Source organism: Oryx dammah, unplaced genomic scaffold (genome assembly GCF_014754425.2).
Source record: "Oryx dammah isolate SB20612 unplaced genomic scaffold, SCBI_Odam_1.1 HiC_scaffold_27, whole genome shotgun sequence".
Classification (NCBI taxonomy): domain Eukaryota; kingdom Metazoa; phylum Chordata; class Mammalia; order Artiodactyla; family Bovidae; genus Oryx; species Oryx dammah.
In genome coordinates, this window is record NW_024070211.1 from 127192840 (window position 1) to 127213341 (window position 20502).

The following is a 20502-nucleotide window of genomic DNA, read 5'->3' on the forward strand; positions in this document are numbered from 1 at the left end:
TGGGAGAATGGCATTGAAACATGTATAATATCATGTAAGAATCGAATTGCCAGTCTATGTCTGATGCAGGATACGGCATGCTTGGGGCTGGTACACGCGGATGACCCAGAGAGATGTTGTGGGGAGGGGGGTGGGAGGGGAGTTCATGTTTGGGAACGCATGTACACCCGTGGTGGATTCATGTCAATGTATGGCAAAACCAATACAGAATTGTAAAGTAAAATAAAAAATAAATAAATAAGGAAAAAAAAATATATTTTTCAAGCTGCTTCAGGTCAGTTCAGTTCAGTCACTCAGTTGTTTCCAACTCTTTGCCACCCCATGGACTGCAGCACGCCAGCCTTTCTGTCCATCACCAACTCCTGGAGTTTAGTAAAACTCATGTCCATTGAGTCGGTAATGCCATCCAACTATCTCATGCTCCATCGTCCCCTTCTCCTCCCGCCTTCAATCTTTCGCAGCATCAGGGTCATTTCCAATGAGTCAGTTCTTCGCATCAGGTGGCCAAGGTATTGGAGTTTCAGCTTCAGCATCAGTCCTTCTAATGAATGAATATTCAGGACTGATTTCCTTTAGGATGGACTGATTGGATCTCCTTGCAGTCCAAGGGACTCTCAAGAGTCTTCTCCAATACCACAGTTCAAAAGCATCAATTCCTCAGTGCTCAAGTTTCATTACAGTTCAACTCTCACATCCATTCATGACTAATGGTGAAACCAAAGCTTTGACTACATGGGACTTTGTTGGCAAAGTAATGTCCCTGTTTTTTAATATGCTTTCTAGGTTGGTCATAACTTTTCTTCCAAGGAGCAAGCATCTTTTAATTTCATGGCTGTAGTCACCATCTGCAGTGATTTTGGAGCCCCCCCCCCAAAAAAAAAAGTCTGTCACTGTTTCCACTGTTTCCCCATCTATTTGCCATGGAGTGATGGGACCAGATGCCATAATCTTAGTTTTCTCAATGTTAAGTTTTAAGCCAACCTTTTCACTCTCCTCTCACTTTTATCAAGAGGCTCTTTAAAACTGCTTAGATGAAGTTATTCCAGGAGCTGCATGTGACAATTTAGTTTATTTCTTCATTTTAGTTTATAAAAAATGTGTTAGTTTTTCTTGTGGAAATGTTCTTTGATTATTCAATATCTAAAATGTAAAGACAAATATTTATTTATTACCATGTTGATTAACATCTTAAATTTTTTATCATAAAGTTTCATGGTTATAATTATACTTTTATATCAATTTCTAACCACTTGAACTTCAATATCTATGGTAGTACCCATATACCAAGACCCTTAATGATACTCTTAAAGGCTTTTTCAATTTTATAGGCAAAACATGGCAAAAATTTTAATTTGTCCCTTGAAATTGAATGTTCATTTCCTCATTAAACATTTTTTTTCTTTTGTGAATTGCTATTTATTGTCTTTGTTTTAGTTTGGTATATCTTTTATAGACTTGCAAGAATTTTTATTTAGTATCCCAACTTTTTCTGTTTTTAAAATCTTAGAATTGAAATAATAGCTAAATTGATATCTATTTTTAATTAATAACTGCATGTATAAAATATCCAAAATTTGGTTCAAGAAAACTAGTTTGTCATTTTTTTAAAAGGGATATATACATATGATGCATATATATGCATATTATTTATTGTTATTGTTTAGTTGCTAAGTCAGGTCTTGTGTCATATGTTTTTGACCCCATGGACTGTAACCCACAATATTCATCTGTCCAAGGGATTTCACAGGCAAGAATACTGGAGTGGGTTGCCATTTCCTTCTCCAATATATGCATATACATACATGCAGATATGTACTTAAGGATAAAATGCAATATTTTTCTATTAAACCCTACTGTACTAAGACAAAGAAATGTATTTGCTGCTAGTAACAGTAATAATGATAGTAATAGTTAACATTACTGAGTACCTATTTATATAACCGCTATTCTGTTATACCATTAACAGTTACTTTGATCCTTAAACATTCCTCCAAAGTAGCTATTATTATCGTTTTAAGTTTGAACATTAGAAAGCTTGATTCAATGGGCCAGAGGTTAGCACTTACAAACTGCAAGTAGCTCTGTGTGTGTGCATGCTCAGTCACTAAGTCATGTCCAACCTACTGAGACCTTGGGCCATTCAGCCTCAGACACAGATCTCTCATTTATTAGGGAGTTGAGTTATGACTCAGATTTTCTTATCTAATGCGTAAGTCCAAGCTCATATAACGCAGCCCTGTCGCTTTTCTAGAACTAAGGTCACGCCAATATAAAAATTTGGAATTAGATTCATACCCTCCTGATCCATATTTGGGCCAAGACTTCTTGGCTTGTATATTAGCTAACTTGTGTATCTGCTCCACAGCTTCAAATGGAGACTGCTGCTGCTACTGCGGCTGCCAAGTCGCTTCAGTCGTGTCCGACTCTGTGCGGCCCCATAGACGGCAGCCCACCAGGCTCCCCCGTCCCTGGGATTCTCCAGGCAAGAACACTGGAGTGGGTTGCCATTTCCTTCTCCAATGCGTGAAAGTGAAAAGTGAAAGTGAAGTCTCTCAGTCATGTCCGACCCTCAGCGACCCCATGGACAGCAGCCTACCAGGCTCCTCCGCCCATGGGATTTTCCAGGCAAGAGTACTGGAGTGGGGTGCCGTTGTCTTCTCTTCTGCTGTTTATTATGTTTTATTTTCCTAATGTAAAGAACTGCAATTCTTTGAGATAATGAAATGTTTGGTTTGTAGAAGTGTTTCAGTGGGAGGAAATTGGAATGTGGTCCAAATTTTCAGGAATAAGGAGGAAATTCTAATTACTTCTGCATTGGAGGCAGACTCTTTACCATCTGAGCCACCAGGGAGCCCCGACTCTGATTACTATTTTCCTTCAAATTGTATGAAAAATTTCTGAGAAAATGGAACTATTTGTGGTTAACTACTGCCCTCTGTTGGCAGCATGCTATATGTCTTCATTTATTGTAAGAGTCTTATTTAAGGTTAGAGTTAATCTCATCAATAAAATGAATAATTAAATCCCAGAGAATGGAAGTGCCTTGTCCAAACAGCGTAGCTTCCTAATGACAAGGATGGAATGAGACCCCAGGTACCATGACCTACCATCAGTCTTGTGTTGACTAAATTGAAAACTGCAATTATTATTATTATTTTTTTTTGCCAGAAAATATTTTTCATTTTCAGAGTCAAAAACAATTTATAATAGTCAAAGGAATTAAAGAAATTATTTTATTGAAAAACTTCAAATAAGACATTTGTGCAGGTTAAAAATAAATCATACAAGAAAGGAAACTGAGAAGAGATAAATAAACATCTTTCACTCTTCATCTGATTCCACTCCCAGAGGTTGCCACTATTAACTGTTTCTTTGTCATTCTGGAAATTATGTGTGTGTGTCTGTTCGAAATTGAAGCACCATTCTCCAGCTTTCACAAAAGTAAAACATATTTTAGAGTTTATTCCATATTACTTCACATAGATATAACTCATTTTTTTAATATGACAGTTTAATGACACTTCTAAGGGTTACAGACAAATTTAGAATGTTCTTAAGAATTTGGGACTGCCTGACATTTCTAATAATTAATTTAGACTGTGCATCTCTTCTTGGTCTCTAACGGAAGTGAGACATTTTTGTTCTTCTTTCATCAGGGGACATTTGCTTTGGGTCTGTCTTACTACTGATGATGGATGTTAACTTGATCACTCGATCGAGGTATTGTCTGCAGTCCTCTCCGTTGTAAGCTACCCAGTTTTTCTGCTTCTGGGCACAGATAGGATTTGAATGGCAGAAGTGCTCAGTGTTGGGACCTAACAAACGCCATGATAGGCTTCAGGGACTAAGGTAGGACTCACGGGAAAAGCTGAGTCATTGCCCAGTGGGGTCATCCCCGCGGATGCCAGGACTTGTCTAATCAGCATACTCCCTGTAACCTGGTTTGAGTTTATCAGGACGTAAAAGACATCCCCCTGCAGCCAATAGCCAATTAGTAAATACCAGGAAACCCCTAGAGCCAATAAAGATTAGCCAATTAGTAAATACTAGGAAACTCCTGCAGCCAATCAGCCCTTGCCAACTCTCTGTCTTTGTTCTAAACCTATAAATACTGCTGTAAATCTGGGCTCGGGGCTCTTGCTCCACTCCACTGCGTTGGATGTGGCGGGAGCCCTAGCTGGAGCTAGAAATAAAACCCCTTCATGTTTTTGCATTGCTGTGGACATCTTATTCTCTCAGTTTTGGGGACTCGGACTCTGGGCATAACACCCAGCAAAGCGACAAAATCAAAATAATTACCTTGTCATAATCTTTCTCAGGTAACAAGAAGAGTAGATATTAGATGCTAAATATCATTTTCTCAGAGTGCTGAGAGTCCATTTTCTGGCTTCTTGTTTAATTCTAATTTCTCTTTCTGGAAAAGTATACAAATTAGTGAAGTATCTGCAATAGTTGCTCTTGGAGTTTGAGGGATGTTTTGGTATGCTAAGCAATACATGTAAACTCTGAACTATTTTGTGTGTGAGAGCATACATGACACGTGGGGTGTAATAATATTCTTTTTATTGACAGATGAACACCAGAACTGCTGACAGTGTTTTCTTAAAGGTTTTAATAAGGCAATCCAATTTTTTAAAATTACATTAAAATTTGTCATGTAAATTTCTATTTTAGGTTGTGATATTCATTAAAACTGTTCACTTTGCATTTGTATTGTAAGAAATAATTTTAATTGCTTTAAAGGAAAAAGTCTAAAAAATAAAAATTTTTAATGTTTTAATTTACATTCTGGACAAAATATTTCAAATTGCAGCATAGCAAAATTATGTGATAATCTTGATGACCACATAATTATTAATTTTTCTGAAATATAGGCAATGGTATGGAATACTTATAAATTATGTATGTGATTAGCTTATTATTCAATTAAGCATCACTCACTAATTAACCTAATGTCCAATATGCACAATAATAATTCAATTAGAATGTCTTAAAATTTTGTTAGCTTTTGGCCATATAAAAATTATAGCTTTACAACATATCTTACAATTTCATCTTTATGATGTGTATTTGTTTAAGCAGGATAGAAGATATTTTTGTAGTACTTTTCCATCTTGCTTAATAACTTTCAATATTTAACATATGTTCATCATAATGCTTGCTGCCTCCCATTTTATTAAAAGGCAAACAGCATTTTCTGAATCATTCATTTGCCAACTATTTGTGTGTGTGTTGTGTGCTCAGTCACTCAGTCATGTCTACCAGGCTCCTCTTCCATGGAATTTTCCAGGCAAGAATATTGGAGTGGATTGCCATTTCATACTCCAGGGGGTCTTCTGAACCCAGAGATCGAACCCATGTCTCTTGTGTCTCTTGCACAAGCAGATGGATTCTTTACCACTGTGCAATCATACCAACTATTTATTGATGCTTCCTATGTGCCACTATGGGGACTATTGCAGTTAACAAAGCACATAAACATTAATGTTTTCTTGGAACTTATGTTTTAGTACATTTTTCATCAAAAGTGTCAGGGGATGTAATCAGTATATTCTGGCATATATATATATATATTGCCCTCTTAATGGCACACACAAACCTTTTCAGTTTTCTTCATTGACATGGCAAATTTTGCTGAATTAACAAGTGATTTTGGTAGGATGAAGTCATAACTGTGGAAAGTGAAAGTGTTAGTTGCTCAGTCATGTCTGACTTTGCAACCCCATGGACTGTAGCCCACCAGGCTCCTCTATTCTTGAAATTCTCCAGGCAAGAATACTGGTGTGGGTTGGCATTCCCTCCTCCAGGGGATCTTCCTGACCCAGAGATTGAACCCAGGTCTCTTGCATTGCAGGCAGATTCTTTTACCTTCTGAGTCATCAGGGAAGCTCCATAACTGTGGAAGGATTCATCAAACGACTTGGAGGAAAGGTTTAGCCCTGGGGAATGTGTTTAGGGGGCAAAAGGAAGCAAAAGAATGATAGAAAAATGTCAATGCAGCAAACAGTCTCCTCACAATTTAATGAGTAGAATTAAAAGAAATATGAAAGAAAGAAAATATAAACTGACTTTTGTTTCCAGTTGCAAGGTATTCCAGAAAGTAAGCAGAATAAGCTTGATTATCTGGTACTATAACATGTAAAATAACCAATCACAAAACCATATCTATTAGTATATCCCTATGAAGACATGGTGATAAAAGGCTGCTGCCCATTTTGCAAACACAGAAAAGTAAGTTTAATTAGAAATGCGATACTTGCACATTCATTTGCAACCCCATGGACTGTAGCCTACCAGGCTCTTCTGTCCACGGGATTTTCCAGGCAAGAATACTGGAGTGGGTTGCCATTTCCTTCTCCAGGGGATCTTCCCGACCCAGGGATTGAACCCGGTTCTCCCACATTGTAGGCAGATACTTTACCATCTGAGGCACCAGGGAAGTCCACTCTTTCTTTATAACATATAAAATAAGCAATCACAAAACCATATCTTCTATTAATATATCCCTATGGAGACGTGCTAAAAGGCTGCTGCCCATTTTGCAAACAGAAAAGTAAGGTTAATTAGAAATGCCATAGTTGCAAATTCATTTCCATTAACAGCAAAATCAATTCAAGAAAAGGTATTTTCATGGCATGATTTTTTTTTCTAAGTTGTATTACGATTGTGTCAGATCCATATATTAGTGATTCATTACATGGTTTAGAAAATGGGATGCCTGCCAAAACGCCACCTGGACTGAGAAGAATATGTGTTACTACTTCTTGGGCAACAGTAATTTTTCTCTCCTCTGATGTTTGAAGTCATTCAGAACATAGGTGACATTCATTATAACCAGTCAGACTAAACAATGAGGGTGTAAAGACAAAAACTGAAGAGCAAATGACAAGGTCAATCTACATTTTTCATGTTAAAGTCAGGGAGAGCACCTTTCCTTTCATGAAAATGGATGATAACTGAATAATGCATTTACTTTTCAAATCCATTAAAGAGTAAAGTGCACGGGCGTTCAGGCTTAGTTGCCCATATGTCACTAAACATGGAAAATAATCTTCTGTGAGTATTAACACTCTGTTATGGCACATGGGTTAGGGGACTGTTTTCCATCTTGAAACATTTCTGCTGGCACTTTTTTCATGTTTGTGGATTAGTTTTACCACTCCTAACCAATAAAGATCCAAATTTACTTTACTCTGAAATAGTCTTAAATCTAGTTTATTTTACAGTCTCTCTTCCTCTTTAGAACTAGTCAGTATCCTGAAGTTGGGTGAATTTTCCCCATTTCTGATGCTGTACATTGCTCTATATGCTATTTATACAAATAATTTATACTGCTGCTTTTCTAATGTGCATAGAGTATTATCCTCAACTTATTCTTCTGCAACTTTTTTCACATATCAATGTATTTCTGAAAAGTATATATGGCTATATGTGTGGCTCTTCTATGTTAGCTTTAGCTATGGTATGGTATTCCATTTATTGAAACATATCATTAATTTTTTCCATTCTTCTACTGAGGAGAAGTAGATTAACTTGTTTGGACTTGTTTTGCTTCAGTGAACATTTTTACACATGACATCTTGTATTGATACAAATGTAAGCATCTCTCAGGATAGAAATGAAAGACTGGAATTTCTGGGTTGCAGAACAAGCAGCTTTTAATTATACAAGTTATTGTTAAAGTTCTCTACAAAGTGGGCTTCCCTGGTGGCTCAGACAGTAAAGAATCCGCCTGCAATGCAGGAGACCCAGATTGGATCCTTGGATTGGGAAGATCCCCTGGAGAAGGGAATGGCTACCCACTCCAGTATATTTGACTGGAGAAATTCATGGACAGAGGAGCCTGATGGGCTACAGTCCATGGGGTCTCAAAGAGTCAGACATGACTGAGTGGCTAAAACTTTCACTACTACAAAGTAGTCTCACCACAGTGCTATATAAGAGTACTTATTTCTCCAAATGCCTGCAAAAAACTGTTATTAGAATTTCTAATTTCTGCTTAACTGGTCTGTAAGGAAAGATGTTTTGTGTAGATATGATTTTATTTTTTTTAGATTTCTAGCAAGGAAGTGGTCATGTTTATTGGTTTACTCTTCTGAGAAATGCCTGTTCATATCTTTTGACCATTTACTGATTTTCTGTTTTTTTCTTGTTGAAACAGTAAGTAATTCTTGTATATTCTGAAAAAAAAAAAAAATCCTCTAGGTTATATGGATTGAAGATTCCTTCTGCAAGTATAAGTCTTGTCTTTTTAGATTATTTGAGTATTTTTGTCATATAAGAATATTGACATAGGTAAATATATCAATCTTTTCCTTTATGGCTTATGCTCTTAAAATTTTAAAAATTCTACTACTATAATATGATGGATATAATGGTATACATTTTCTCTAAATTTATACTTTTAAATCTTTGTCTTTCAAATCATCATCTTTGTCTTCTGCTTCAACATTTCAAAGTTCTTTTGGCATTTTTGCCCTTTATATCTTCCATATGAAGTTTAATATTTGGTGTAACAATTTCTTTGAAAAATAATATTGACTGGCATTGCACTAAATTAATAAATTAATATGGAAAGAATAAGCTTGAACAATTAGGGAGCTGTACCTAAGTGCACTGGTGGAGGTACAGACATTAGCTAGGAGATAGGCAGCTCATTCACAGAAACAGAAGTAAAGGCTGGTTTCATGAACGTGTGACTGATGACCCTAGAGCAATTTCACAGGACATTGGTTTGACACCCTCTGTCATCGCCTTGAAAGTGAAAGTGAAGTCGCTTAGTCATGTCTGACTCTTTGAGACTCCATGCAATGTAGCCTACCAGGCTCCTCTGTCCATGAGATTTTCCAGGCAAGAGTACTGGAGTGGGTTGCCATTTCCTTCTTCAGGGGATCTTCCCAACCCAGGGATCGAACATGGGTCTCCTGCATTGCAAGCAGACACTTTACCGTCTGAGCCACCAGGGAAATCTGTCATCACCTTGAAATTGATAAATTTTATATTGGTTACCCCAAATATGTAGATGATTCTGGAGAGTGTATGCGTGCAGTTGCAAAGTATGGGCAGACCAGGTGGTGGGTGTGTATAGGTGTTGTCTTCTCTTGGCTTTTATTTTCTCATGAAATAGGAAGTAAAGATCATTCATCTCCGTATGCTGCATTTTGGGTTATATCTCAAGATCTCATATTCAAGTCACCAAATCTCTCTGTGCCTAACATGCTTTTGGTTGATTCAGTAAACTTTTAATTGCAGCGACTGTATTTTAATTTTAAAATGCTACTTAATTTTCTTTCAATTCTGCCTTTTTTTTCATAATTTTTGCTTTCTGACTAACACTTTTAGTTTCTCATTTGTCTTTAATAACTTTATAATACTTATTTTCTGGTCTTTTTATCTTCCATATGTTTTATTTTTTCTATTATTTTTGTTTGTTTTTTGAAGATTTTAGGTCTCTAATCATGCTGGTGGCTATGTCTGCTAATGATCATTTTGATGCTAATAAATTTTTTAAACTTATTTTTAAGTGTCTTCTTCATTCTTTTTTTTTTTTTAATTCTATGGGCATTTCAAAACCATTCAGTTCAGTTCAGTCGCTCAGTCATGTCTGAATCTTTGTGACCCCATGAATTGCAGCATGCCAGGCCTCCCTGTCCATCATCAACTCCCAGAGTGCACTCAAACTCAAGTCCAATGAGTCAGTGATGCCATCCAGCCATCTCATCCTATGCTGTCCCCTTCTCCTCCTGCCCCCAGACCCTCCCAGCATCAGAGTCTTTTCCACTGAGTCAACTCTTCACATGAGGTGACCAAAGTACTGGAGTTTCAGCTATGGCATCATTCTTTCCAAAACACCCAAGACTGATCTGCTTTAGTATGGACTGGTTGGATCTCCTTGCAGTCCAAGGGACTCTCAAGAGTCTTCTCCAACACCACAGTTCAAAAGCATCAATTCTTAGGTGCTCAGCTTTCTTCACAGTCCAACTCTCACATCCACACATGACCACTGGAAACACCATAGCCTTTACTAGACGGATCTTTGTTGGCAAAATAATATCCCTGCTTTTGAATATGCTATCTGTGTTGGTCATAACTTTCCTTCCGAGGAGTAAGCGTCTTTTAATTTCATGACTGCAGTCACCATCTGCAGTGATTTTGGAGCCCGAAAAAATAAAGTCTGACACTGTTTCCATTTTGCATTTTTTGCATTTCTTTTCCAAGGGGATGGTGTTGATCCCTGTCTCCTGTACAATGTCACCAATCTCAGTCCATAGTTTATCAGGCACTCTATCTATCAGATCTAGTCCCTTAAATCTATTTCTCACTTCCACTGTATAATAAGGGATTCGATTTAGGTCATACCTGAATGGTCTAGTGGTTCTCCCTACTTTCTTCAATTTAAGTCTGAATTTAGCAATAAGGAGTTCATGATCTGAGCCACAGTCAGCTCCTAGTCTTGTTTTTGTTGACTGTATAGACCTTCTCCCTCTTTGGCTGTAAAGAATATAATCAATCTGATTTCGGTGTTGACCATCTGGTGATGTCCATGTGTAGAGTCTTCTCTTGTGTTGTTGGAAGAGGGTGTTTGTTATGGTGCATTTTCTTGGCAAAACTCTATTAGTTTTTGCCCTGTTTCATTCTGAATTCCAAGGCCAAATTTGCCTATTATTCCAGGAGTTCCCTGACTTCCTACTTTTGCATTCCAGTCCCATATAACAAAAAGGACATCTTTTTTGGGTGTTAGTTCTAAAAGGTCTTGTAGGTCTTCATAGAATCGTTCAACTTCAGCTTCTTCAGCATTACTGGTTGGGGCATAGACTTGGATTACTGTGATATTGAATGGTTTGCCTTGGAAACAAACAGAGATCATTTTGTTGTTTTTGAGATTGCATCCAAGTACTGCATTTTGGACTGTTTTGTTGACCATGATGGCCACTCCATTTCTTCTGAGGGATTCCTGCTACAGGAGTTGATATAATGGTCATCTGAGTTAAATTCACCCATTCCAGTCCATTTTAGTTCACTGATTCCTAGAACATCAACATTCACTCTTGCCATCTCTGGTTTGACCACTTCCAATTTGCCTTGATTTGTGGACCTGACATTCCAGGTTCCTGTGCAATATTGCTCTTTACAGCATCAGACCTTGCTTCTATCACCAGTCACATCCACAACTGGGTATTGATTTTACTTTCAGTCCATCCCTTCATTCTTTCTGGAGTTATTTCTCCACTGATCTCCAGTAGCATATTGGGCACCTACTGACTTGGGGAGTTCCTTTTCAGTATCCTATCATTTTGCCTTTTCATACTGTTCATGGGGTCCTCAAGGCAAGAATACTGAAGTGGTTTGCCATTCTCTTCTCCAGTGGCCACATTCTGTCAAACTTCTCCACCATGACCCGCCCATCTTGGGTGGCCCCACAGGCAATGCTTAGTTTCACTGAGTTAGACAAGGCTGTGGTCCTAGTGTGATTAGATTGACTAGTTTTCTGTGAGTATGGTTTCAGTGTGTCTGCCCTCTGATGCCCTCTTGCAACACCTAACGTCTTACTTGGATTTCTCTTACCTTGGACGTGGGGTAAGCATCTGAATGCAGAGTTCCAAAGAATAGCAAGAAGAGATAAGAAAGCCTTCCTCAGTGATCAATGCAAAGAAATAGAGGAACACAATAGAATGGGAAAGACTAGAGATCACTTCAAAAAAATTAGAGACACCAAGGGAACATGCAAGGATGGGCTTGATAAAGGACAGAAATGATATGGAACTAACAGAAGCAGAAGATATTAAGATTTCCAATAAACTGTGGAAAATTCTGAAAGAGATGGGAATACCAGACCACCCGACCTGCCTCTTGAGAAACCTATATGCAGGTCAGGAAGCAATAGTTAGAACTGGATATGGAACAACAGACTGGTTCCAAATAGGAAAATGAGTACATCAAGGCTGTAAAATGTCACCCTGCTTATTTAACTTCTATGTAGAGTACATCATGAGAAATGCTGCACTGGAAGAAGGACAAGTTGGAATTAAGATTGTCTGGAGAAATATCAATAACTTCAGATATGCAGATGACAACACCCTTATGGCAGAAAGTGAAGAGGAATTAAAAAATCTCTTGATGAAAGTGAAAGAGGAGAGTGAAAAAGTTGGCTTAAAGCTCAACATTCAGAAAATGAAGATCATGGCATCTGGTCCCATGACTTCATGGGAAAAAGATGGGGAAACAGTGGAAACATTGGCAGACTTATTTTTTGGGGCTTCAAAATCAATGCAGAAGGTGACTGCAGACATGAAGTTAAAAGACACTTACTCCTTGGAAAAACGTTATGACCAACCTAGATAGCATGTTGAAAAGCAGAGACATTACTTTGCCAACAAAGGTTCTTCTAGTCAAGGCTGTGGTTTTTCCAGTGGTCATGTGTGGATGTGAGTGTTGGACTGTGAAGAAAGCAGAGCACTGAAGAATTGGTGCTTTTGAACTGTGGTGTTGGAGAAGACTCTTCAGAGTCCCTTGGACTGCAAGGAGATCCAACCAGTCCATTCTGAAGGAGATCAGTCCCGGATGTTCTTTGGAAGGAATGATGCTAAAGCCAAAACTCCAGTACTTTGGCTACCTCATGCGAAGAGTTGACTCATTGGAAAAGACTCTGATGCTGAGAAGGATTGGGGGCAGGAGGAGAAGGGGACAACAGATGATGAGATGGCTGGATGGCATCACTGACTCGATGGCTGTGAGTCTGAGTGAACTCTGGGAGTTGGTGATGGACATGGAGGCCTGGCGTGCTGCGATTCATAGGGCCGCAAAGAGTCGGACACGACTGAGCGACTGAACTGAACTGACACTGTTTCCACTGCTTCCCCATCTATTTCCCATGAAGTGGTGGGACCAGATGCCATGATCTTCGTTTTCTGAATGTTGAGCTTTAAGCCAACTTTTTCACTCTCCTCTTTCACTTTCATCAAGCGACTCTTTAGTTCCTCTTCACTTTCTGGCATAAGAGTGGTGTCATCTGCATATCTGAGGTTATTTATATTTGGGTTGTGCAAATTTGATCTCAGTCTCATTTAAGGAGGATGTACATTGATTTAAGTAATTGAGGGAAGCTTGTTTTCTGCTTAATCCTAGCAAAATATTCTTAGGATCTACTCATGCAGATGGATAGATATTTCCATAGTCTTCCTTTTCAGTAATTATGTAACTCTCTGCATATTTCTTTCTAGGCACATTTCTAACTTTCTCTTTCTTATAGACTCAAAACTTCATTCTTATCTCCATGGGTATGTACAACTCAACTCTTTCAATGCCCAGCCACAGCCACAAGAGCAGCTTGCCACCTCCACCTCCACCCCACCCATCCTTGGATTATTCGCATTCTATCCTGTAAACACAGAAATAGATTTTATCAGAAAAGTTACATTTTTATTCAGCACTTGAAAAATTTATAGTCAAGACATTTTTGTGTTATTCTATACATTGCCTCTCAGAATATCTCAATTGAATTCCATTAATTCAGGAATCTGTATTTTCCCTTCAAAACCAGACAACTACAAGGATAACTACAAAAACAAGGGTAAGTTTTTGAACACCAATGCAAAGTAAAATATTTATATTCTGTAAGTTCCTACTCTAATAATTTGCTCTCAGCAGAAAATTTCTTTTTATTTGGGGAGAAAAAGGAGACTGCCAGACAGCATGTCATCAGATTTCCTGTTCCCCACTAGCAATCTTTTCTCATTCTCTTTTTTATGCTGTTTCTCAGTTGTATGGATCATGGCTGAGTTAAAACACACAGAATCTAAGATCTATTGTACAGCATACTACCTATAGTTAACAATAGTTGTACAGTATACTTAGAATTTTGTTGAGGCTAGATCTTATGTTATGTGTTTTTATCACAAAGAAAGAGAAATAATAATATAATAAGGGTAAGAGAAAACTTCTGGAGGTGATAGATATGTTTGTGGCATAGAATTTGATGACTTTCATAGATGTGAAATTAAATATGTATAGTTTTTTGTATATAAATCATGTCACAATAAAGTGGTTTAAAAAGAATACTTATATTTTTGCAGTGTTCTAAATGGGTTATAAATCATTGAGAGAGCTGTCAAGAGACTCTAATGTAAATTATCAATAGCAGAACTGTTGCAAAAGCATCAGCAGCTCCTTCCATATGAACTTGTCTATTGCATTGATAAGTTGTCTCTATAAGGGCTTCCTTTGTGGCGCAGCAGTAAAAGAATCTGCCTGCAATGCATGTGATGCGTGTTTGATCCCTGGGCCAGGAAGAGCCCCTGGAGAAGGAAATAGCACCCCACTCCACTATTCTTGCCTGGAAAATCCCATGGACAGACAGACTGGAAGGCTACAGTCCTTGAGGTCTCAAAGAATCTGACATGATTGATTGACTCAATAACTATCACACAAGTTGTCTCCATAGATGCTGTTTTCAGACAAATGCCAACAGGTACACATGAGCATGCATGTGCATACCCATACAAAGCACACACACACACACACACACACAGACATAGTGCTATTATACCTGTTCATTTCAGAACCATGCTACCTCTTCCACAATATGTTCAGATAATTAGAGAACCATGCACTTGGCTTCTCTCATCAACCTCAGGTTTGACTCAAATCTTATGTAAGTTCATTTGATTATGGAGCCTAAAACACATTTGGAATTCTAGCCATGAAATATCTGGGATTTGTTTTAAGCTTTTCTGTCTCTACAGTATAGAAAGAAATACTAAAGGGAAGCTGGAATAAATATTGAATAAGTAAATCCTCAATATATTCCCCAGAAGGTTTTATTTGGAGTTTATTTCCTTTCACATCTTCAAGTATCTCCTACCACTTTCTCTCCACATTAGCTCTTTCTGTACATGAATAACATAATCATGTTTCATCACTTTTAAAAAGGAAAGCAAGCTTTTCCTTAAACTTACTCTTTATTTAGTATTTTACACTCTGTCTTGGTGTTTGGAATAAAGACTTTAGAAATAGTTAATACTTGTTATCTGCACTTCTGCAGTCTCTACTTCAGTCACAGGAAACATCTTTCTGCCCACACTGTTCTAGTGAAGGCCCTCTTTCTAATGACTGCAATGACTCCCTATTTGCTAAGTCAAATGGGCACTTTACAATGACTATCTTGACATCTCTGTATACAGTGTTTCTTTTTAGAAATTTCCAAATTATTTTCTAAGTCTTTCTCACAGAATAACTCCTCTTTTTATGCTTGTCTACTAATTGTTGCCTTTTTTCACAAGTTTTTAACATTTCTTTCTTCTAATCTAAAGGCTGAACCTCAGATAGCATATGCTTGATATCAAGTAAAGCATATATGTATTGAATCCCCAAGATTTTTCCCTAATACTTCTCTTCTAAACACAAATGTTATATATACAATTATCTTCTTGGATAGTCAAAGAGACATTTTTAGAGCATCATGTGTGTGTGTGTGAATGTGTGTGTGAAGTCGCTCAGTCGTGTCTGACTCTTTGCGGACTGTAGCCTATCAGGCTCCTCCCTCCATGGGATTCTCCAGGCAAGAGTACTATACAGCTAAACTCTAACTGATTTCCTAAATCTAGCCTTCTGGATACTATTAAAAGATACTCTTAACACCTCCTTTTTCCATATGTCCTGTGGATTATAGCTCGTAAATAGTATTTTTATCTTTTCCATTCCCTCCAAACCCCCAGCTACCACCTTGGTTCCTCATCTCCTATTCAGCAACTGCCTTATTGATCTTCCTGATTGTTGTCTTCAGTTCAGTTCAGTCGCTCAGTCATGTCCGACTCTTTGCAACCCCATGAACTGCAGCACACCAGGCCTCCCTGTCCATCACCAACTCCTGGAGTTCACTCAGACTCATGTCCATCGAGTCCGTAATGCCATCCAGCCATCTCATCCTCGGTCGTCCCCTTCTCCTCCTGCCCCCAATCCCTCCCAGCATCAGAGTCTTTTCCAATGAGTCAACTCTTCGCCTGAAGTGGCCAAAGTACTGGAGTTTCAGCTTTAGCATCATTCCTTCCAAAGAAATCCCAGGGCTGATCTCCTTCAGAATGGACTGGTTGGATCTCCTTGCAGTCAAAGGGACTCTCCAGAGTCTTAGTCTCCTCTAATTTAGTGTCCAAATTGGTATCAGTGTGATCCTTCAGAAACAAAACACCAATTATGTCACTCTCTATGTAAATATTTGATGCATCAACTTAAAAATATCTATTAGATACTATGATTTAAGTATAATGGAAAATAGCCATATTTCAGTAGTGTCAGAATATACAATCTAAAATAATCATTCCAGTGGTCTACCTAGCATGTGACATAAGAGTAAATTATTCAACATTTCCCCCTGTCTTATATGACAAAATTATTTTTTAGATGACCACGAAGTTAACATATACATAACATTGGAGATATTGGATATTCTAAAATAGATGCAGACATTACTACAATTGCTTTCTAGTATATTTTTGTTGTTGCTGTTTGTTTTGGGGTTTTTGCCATTGTTGTTTTTCCCTGTTGAGCTCCATTGGATTGACAGGAGGAGAGGAGTTTGGGGAACAGTGTATTAACTGTGAGCAGAACAGCAAAGTGTTTTAAAAGAAGAGGCTGCACTGGCTTGACAACTTCCTACATGGATGAGAGGACTGAAAAAGGAGTTGGTCACTTAAGACTTAATCTATGGAGACTAAAAAAAAAGGAAATTTTTCCACTCACTGACTTTCTATTGTTTATTTTGGCTACTGAAAGGGTTTTTCCACTGTTATCTAGTATGACATAATGGTTAGCAGTGTAACATTTCAAGTGAAAACTCACTTTATTTGTTTCATATTGGTGCATTCAATTTTCTCTGAAATTTACAGTATTATGAACCAGTTGCTGGTTATACAAAAATATTGCAAGTGATTACAAGTTCTTTCAAGTTTTTATAAGAGCAAAAAATACAATATTTATACAGTATTTTTATATCTACTTAACAATTGTGTGTATCGTCCTTTGGCACCGTGTTATAAGTTTTTATGTAAATAAGTGTTTAATAATTAGTAAGTGAATTTTAATACAACTGGAACATCTGCAAAACATTTAAGTAACTACTACATCATAAGTCTGATGTAATATTTTATTTTCTTGATTTGTTTTTTGTTTCCCAGTAACCAAGCAACAGTAAAAAAAAAAAAAAGAGTGCATTTTAGTTTTAATATATTTTTTAAATTTGCAAAAATTTTCATGTGTGGGATAAAATCTGCACTTACCAAAAATTATTATTACTTCCAGTTCATACTCTGTTTCAATGTTTTAAACACACATACACAAACTCTAAGGGATCATATAAAATGACAGGGTTGAAATGAAGTTTTTTTCTTTTTCATAATTGTTTTATCATAGATTACAAATCATTTATTGAATGTAGAAATATGTGGTTCCCTAGGATGAGAGAAATCAAATGGCACAAGAAGTGAGTTAAAATGATTCTAAACAATTGTGAATTGAGTGTTAGGTACTATGGGAATTAATCAGAATTAATATCTACATACAAATCAATGTTTATAAAGCATTATTAGCAAAATTCTGCTAACTAAAAGCTTTCTATTCCAGTTATTTGTTGATGCACAACAAACCATCCTAAATCTTAGTGGTTTAAAACAATTACAATTATTTATTTAGTTTGCACATCTGTGATATGTGTGGGCTAAGTGAGGACAGTTTGTATTTTTTCCAAAGATCACCAGCAGGGGCAATTAGGTGGACAGCTGAATGCTGGAATCTTAATATTCATTACTCAAATGTTGAACAGGTGATGCTGCCATCTTGGATCTCATCAGATAATGAATCAAAGAAAAAAAATGCATGAGATGCAGTGAAATAGTGAAAATGACTATTTTTTTTTAAAATGTAAATTTGTTTATTTTAGTTGGAGGCTAATTACAATATTGTATTGGTTTTGCCATACATCAACATGAATCCACCACAGGTGTACATGTGTTCCCCATCCTGAACCTCCCTCCCAGTACCATCCCTCTGGGTCATCCCAGTGCACCAGCCCCAAGCATCCTGTATCTTGCATCGAATCTGGACTGGTGATTCATTTCTTGCCAGAGTCCAGCTCCAGCAGCCAGGGATTCAACCTGAAGGGGTGAGCAGTGTCGGCGAGAAACTGAGGCAGCCTCTCATTTTTCTTGGACTGCTTGTTTATTTCAAGCTTATGATTCTCTTTTATACTTTTACAAAAGTATTAGGTCAGAGGTTTGATATTTTTAGTTCCCATAGATCCAGATTTATTTTTCTCCCAAAATCATTGTTGCCCGTGAAAAGGAGCTCCTTCCTCAGTGATTCTCTTATACACTTTTTCTCATGTGTCCTTGTGAATACACTGTAACTCATGCTAATGTCTGGGCTGCATACCACATTCCTCAGTTTATTTCTTATCTTTCTAAGTCCTGTTTGCCCCTACTATCCTAAGTTCACTATTTCTTAGAAAGGGCTTCTAGCTAATAATATCTCTAAAGTCCCTAATTTCTATAAGCTATAGTAGAATATGCTAGCATTACAGTAATCCTTAAATCTTTAGCTTCTAACTATTTTAATTATTCCTAAACCCTAAATTCAGCAAACTCCTTTGCCATAAACACTGTTCTCACAAATGGGCTTCAGATAGCAATCCCTCCCATGGCCTCAAGCTGTGGCCTGCGTGCTCACCCTGGAACAGTCTTTTGTAAAAGTCCTTGAACAAATGTCAGTGATTAACTTTATGAATTATTCTTTGAGCACAGCTTCAGAAGGCTTTATGCCTTCTCGTGCTCCTCTCAAAAACAATAAGCACCTTAATATTCTCTTCAGTCAACTCAGCCGAGGAAAGGAAAAAAACAAGTCAGGATCACAAAGCCTAACTCCTTCATTCTGGGCCCGTGCCTATGGAACAAAGGGAGGGGGTTTAGGGCCATGCCTCCATTTTGTCAGTAATGCCTAATGCGGCTCCCGACAATTTCTATTTAAGTATATTGTAGTAGAGGTAAAGTCTACTGCAATAGGGAGTGAAGGGTTAATGCGGCCACAAGAGGGAAAGTGGAGATGTGTTGCTTACAAACAAGATGTTCTGCCAAGGAGTCTGGACACAGCCTTGAGTTTAATGGTCCCTTGCTAACGAGGGAGCATTCCTTTCTTTTGATAAGAAAGAGAGAGGATTCTGGACAGACTGCAGTAAACAGAGGTTTCACTCCCCTTGCTGTACGATAACATGTATGCACCTGCACTGTACTGAAAAGGCTTATTCATACAGTCTGGAATTCTGCCTAGGGGGTTTTATAATAATAAATGGCAATTAGTTTGCCCAGTTGTTCCTCTGGTCAGAGTGGTGTCCTGTCTGTCTCTTGTGTGTCTCGTATGTCTCATGTGTTTTGTGTCATTTCACTCGTAATCACCAGTAATCAACAAGGGAGAGGGAAGTTTTCAAGTGCAGGGTGAGTCAGTAGAAAAGTACTAGAGGACATTAGGGTAGAGTTTGGTCATATGTGTTGACTAATTTGCATTTGTCAAAGTTAGGCTCCTACCCTCTCTCAGACACTGGGAAATAAGGGTGCTATCTTTCTGAATGATTGTACTTTAAAGGAATGTCTCCCAGGTCCTCAAGAAAGATTTTCCTAGGTTGCAAAATTGTCAGGAGTATGGGAGATTTACATTTCAAAAAGGCAGAGAAAGAACAGATGACTGCAAATTTTCTAAAGTAATGCTCTTAGAAGAGAAATATCAGGAAGACAGGAGGAAACCTGTGTGCAGGTTAGTCAGCTAAGGGGGACAGTGCCATCTTCATCACATGTCATCAGGACCATCTCCATGTAACCTCTGCAAGTTATTTCTTGGCTCCCTCATAAGAGTGGTGACTGGGTTCCAAAAGCAAGCATTAAAAGAAAGGGATACTTAAGATCTATCTGCACTTCTACTGCATTCTATTCAACAAAGCAGTTACAAAAGCCCACACAAAGGCAAATAGAGGGGACAAAGTTTCCATCTCTTGATGAGAGTGACAAAATTCAGAAGAGCATACGGGAGTAGAAATACCATTGCATAATGCTGTTTTCTAAAAATACAATCTGCCACACTGCATACATAATATTAAAATCCAGCAATAAATGCAGTAGAAATTGCTTAGAATTAGAACAACAAAATATTTTTCTGGGAGAAGTGTTTTATCACTGACTGTTTAGAATTGCTGGTGCATTAAAAAAAAGAACTAAGTTAAGTTGATTTTATTATTGTTTTTACATTTTCTAGAGAAAATGCACCCAATTACCACTTATATTCATGCATTTCCTTTGCACTTCTCTGAGCTTAAAGATATTGTTCTAATTTCTTCTGAATAAAATACAAATTCCAAATATTGCCTTAAAACGTACTTCATAAACTAAGAATTGCTTTTCCTTTAGAACTATTATCTCATAGTCCCCAGTTGAATCTTAAATTCTAGATACTTAGAGTATCTTGCAGTTC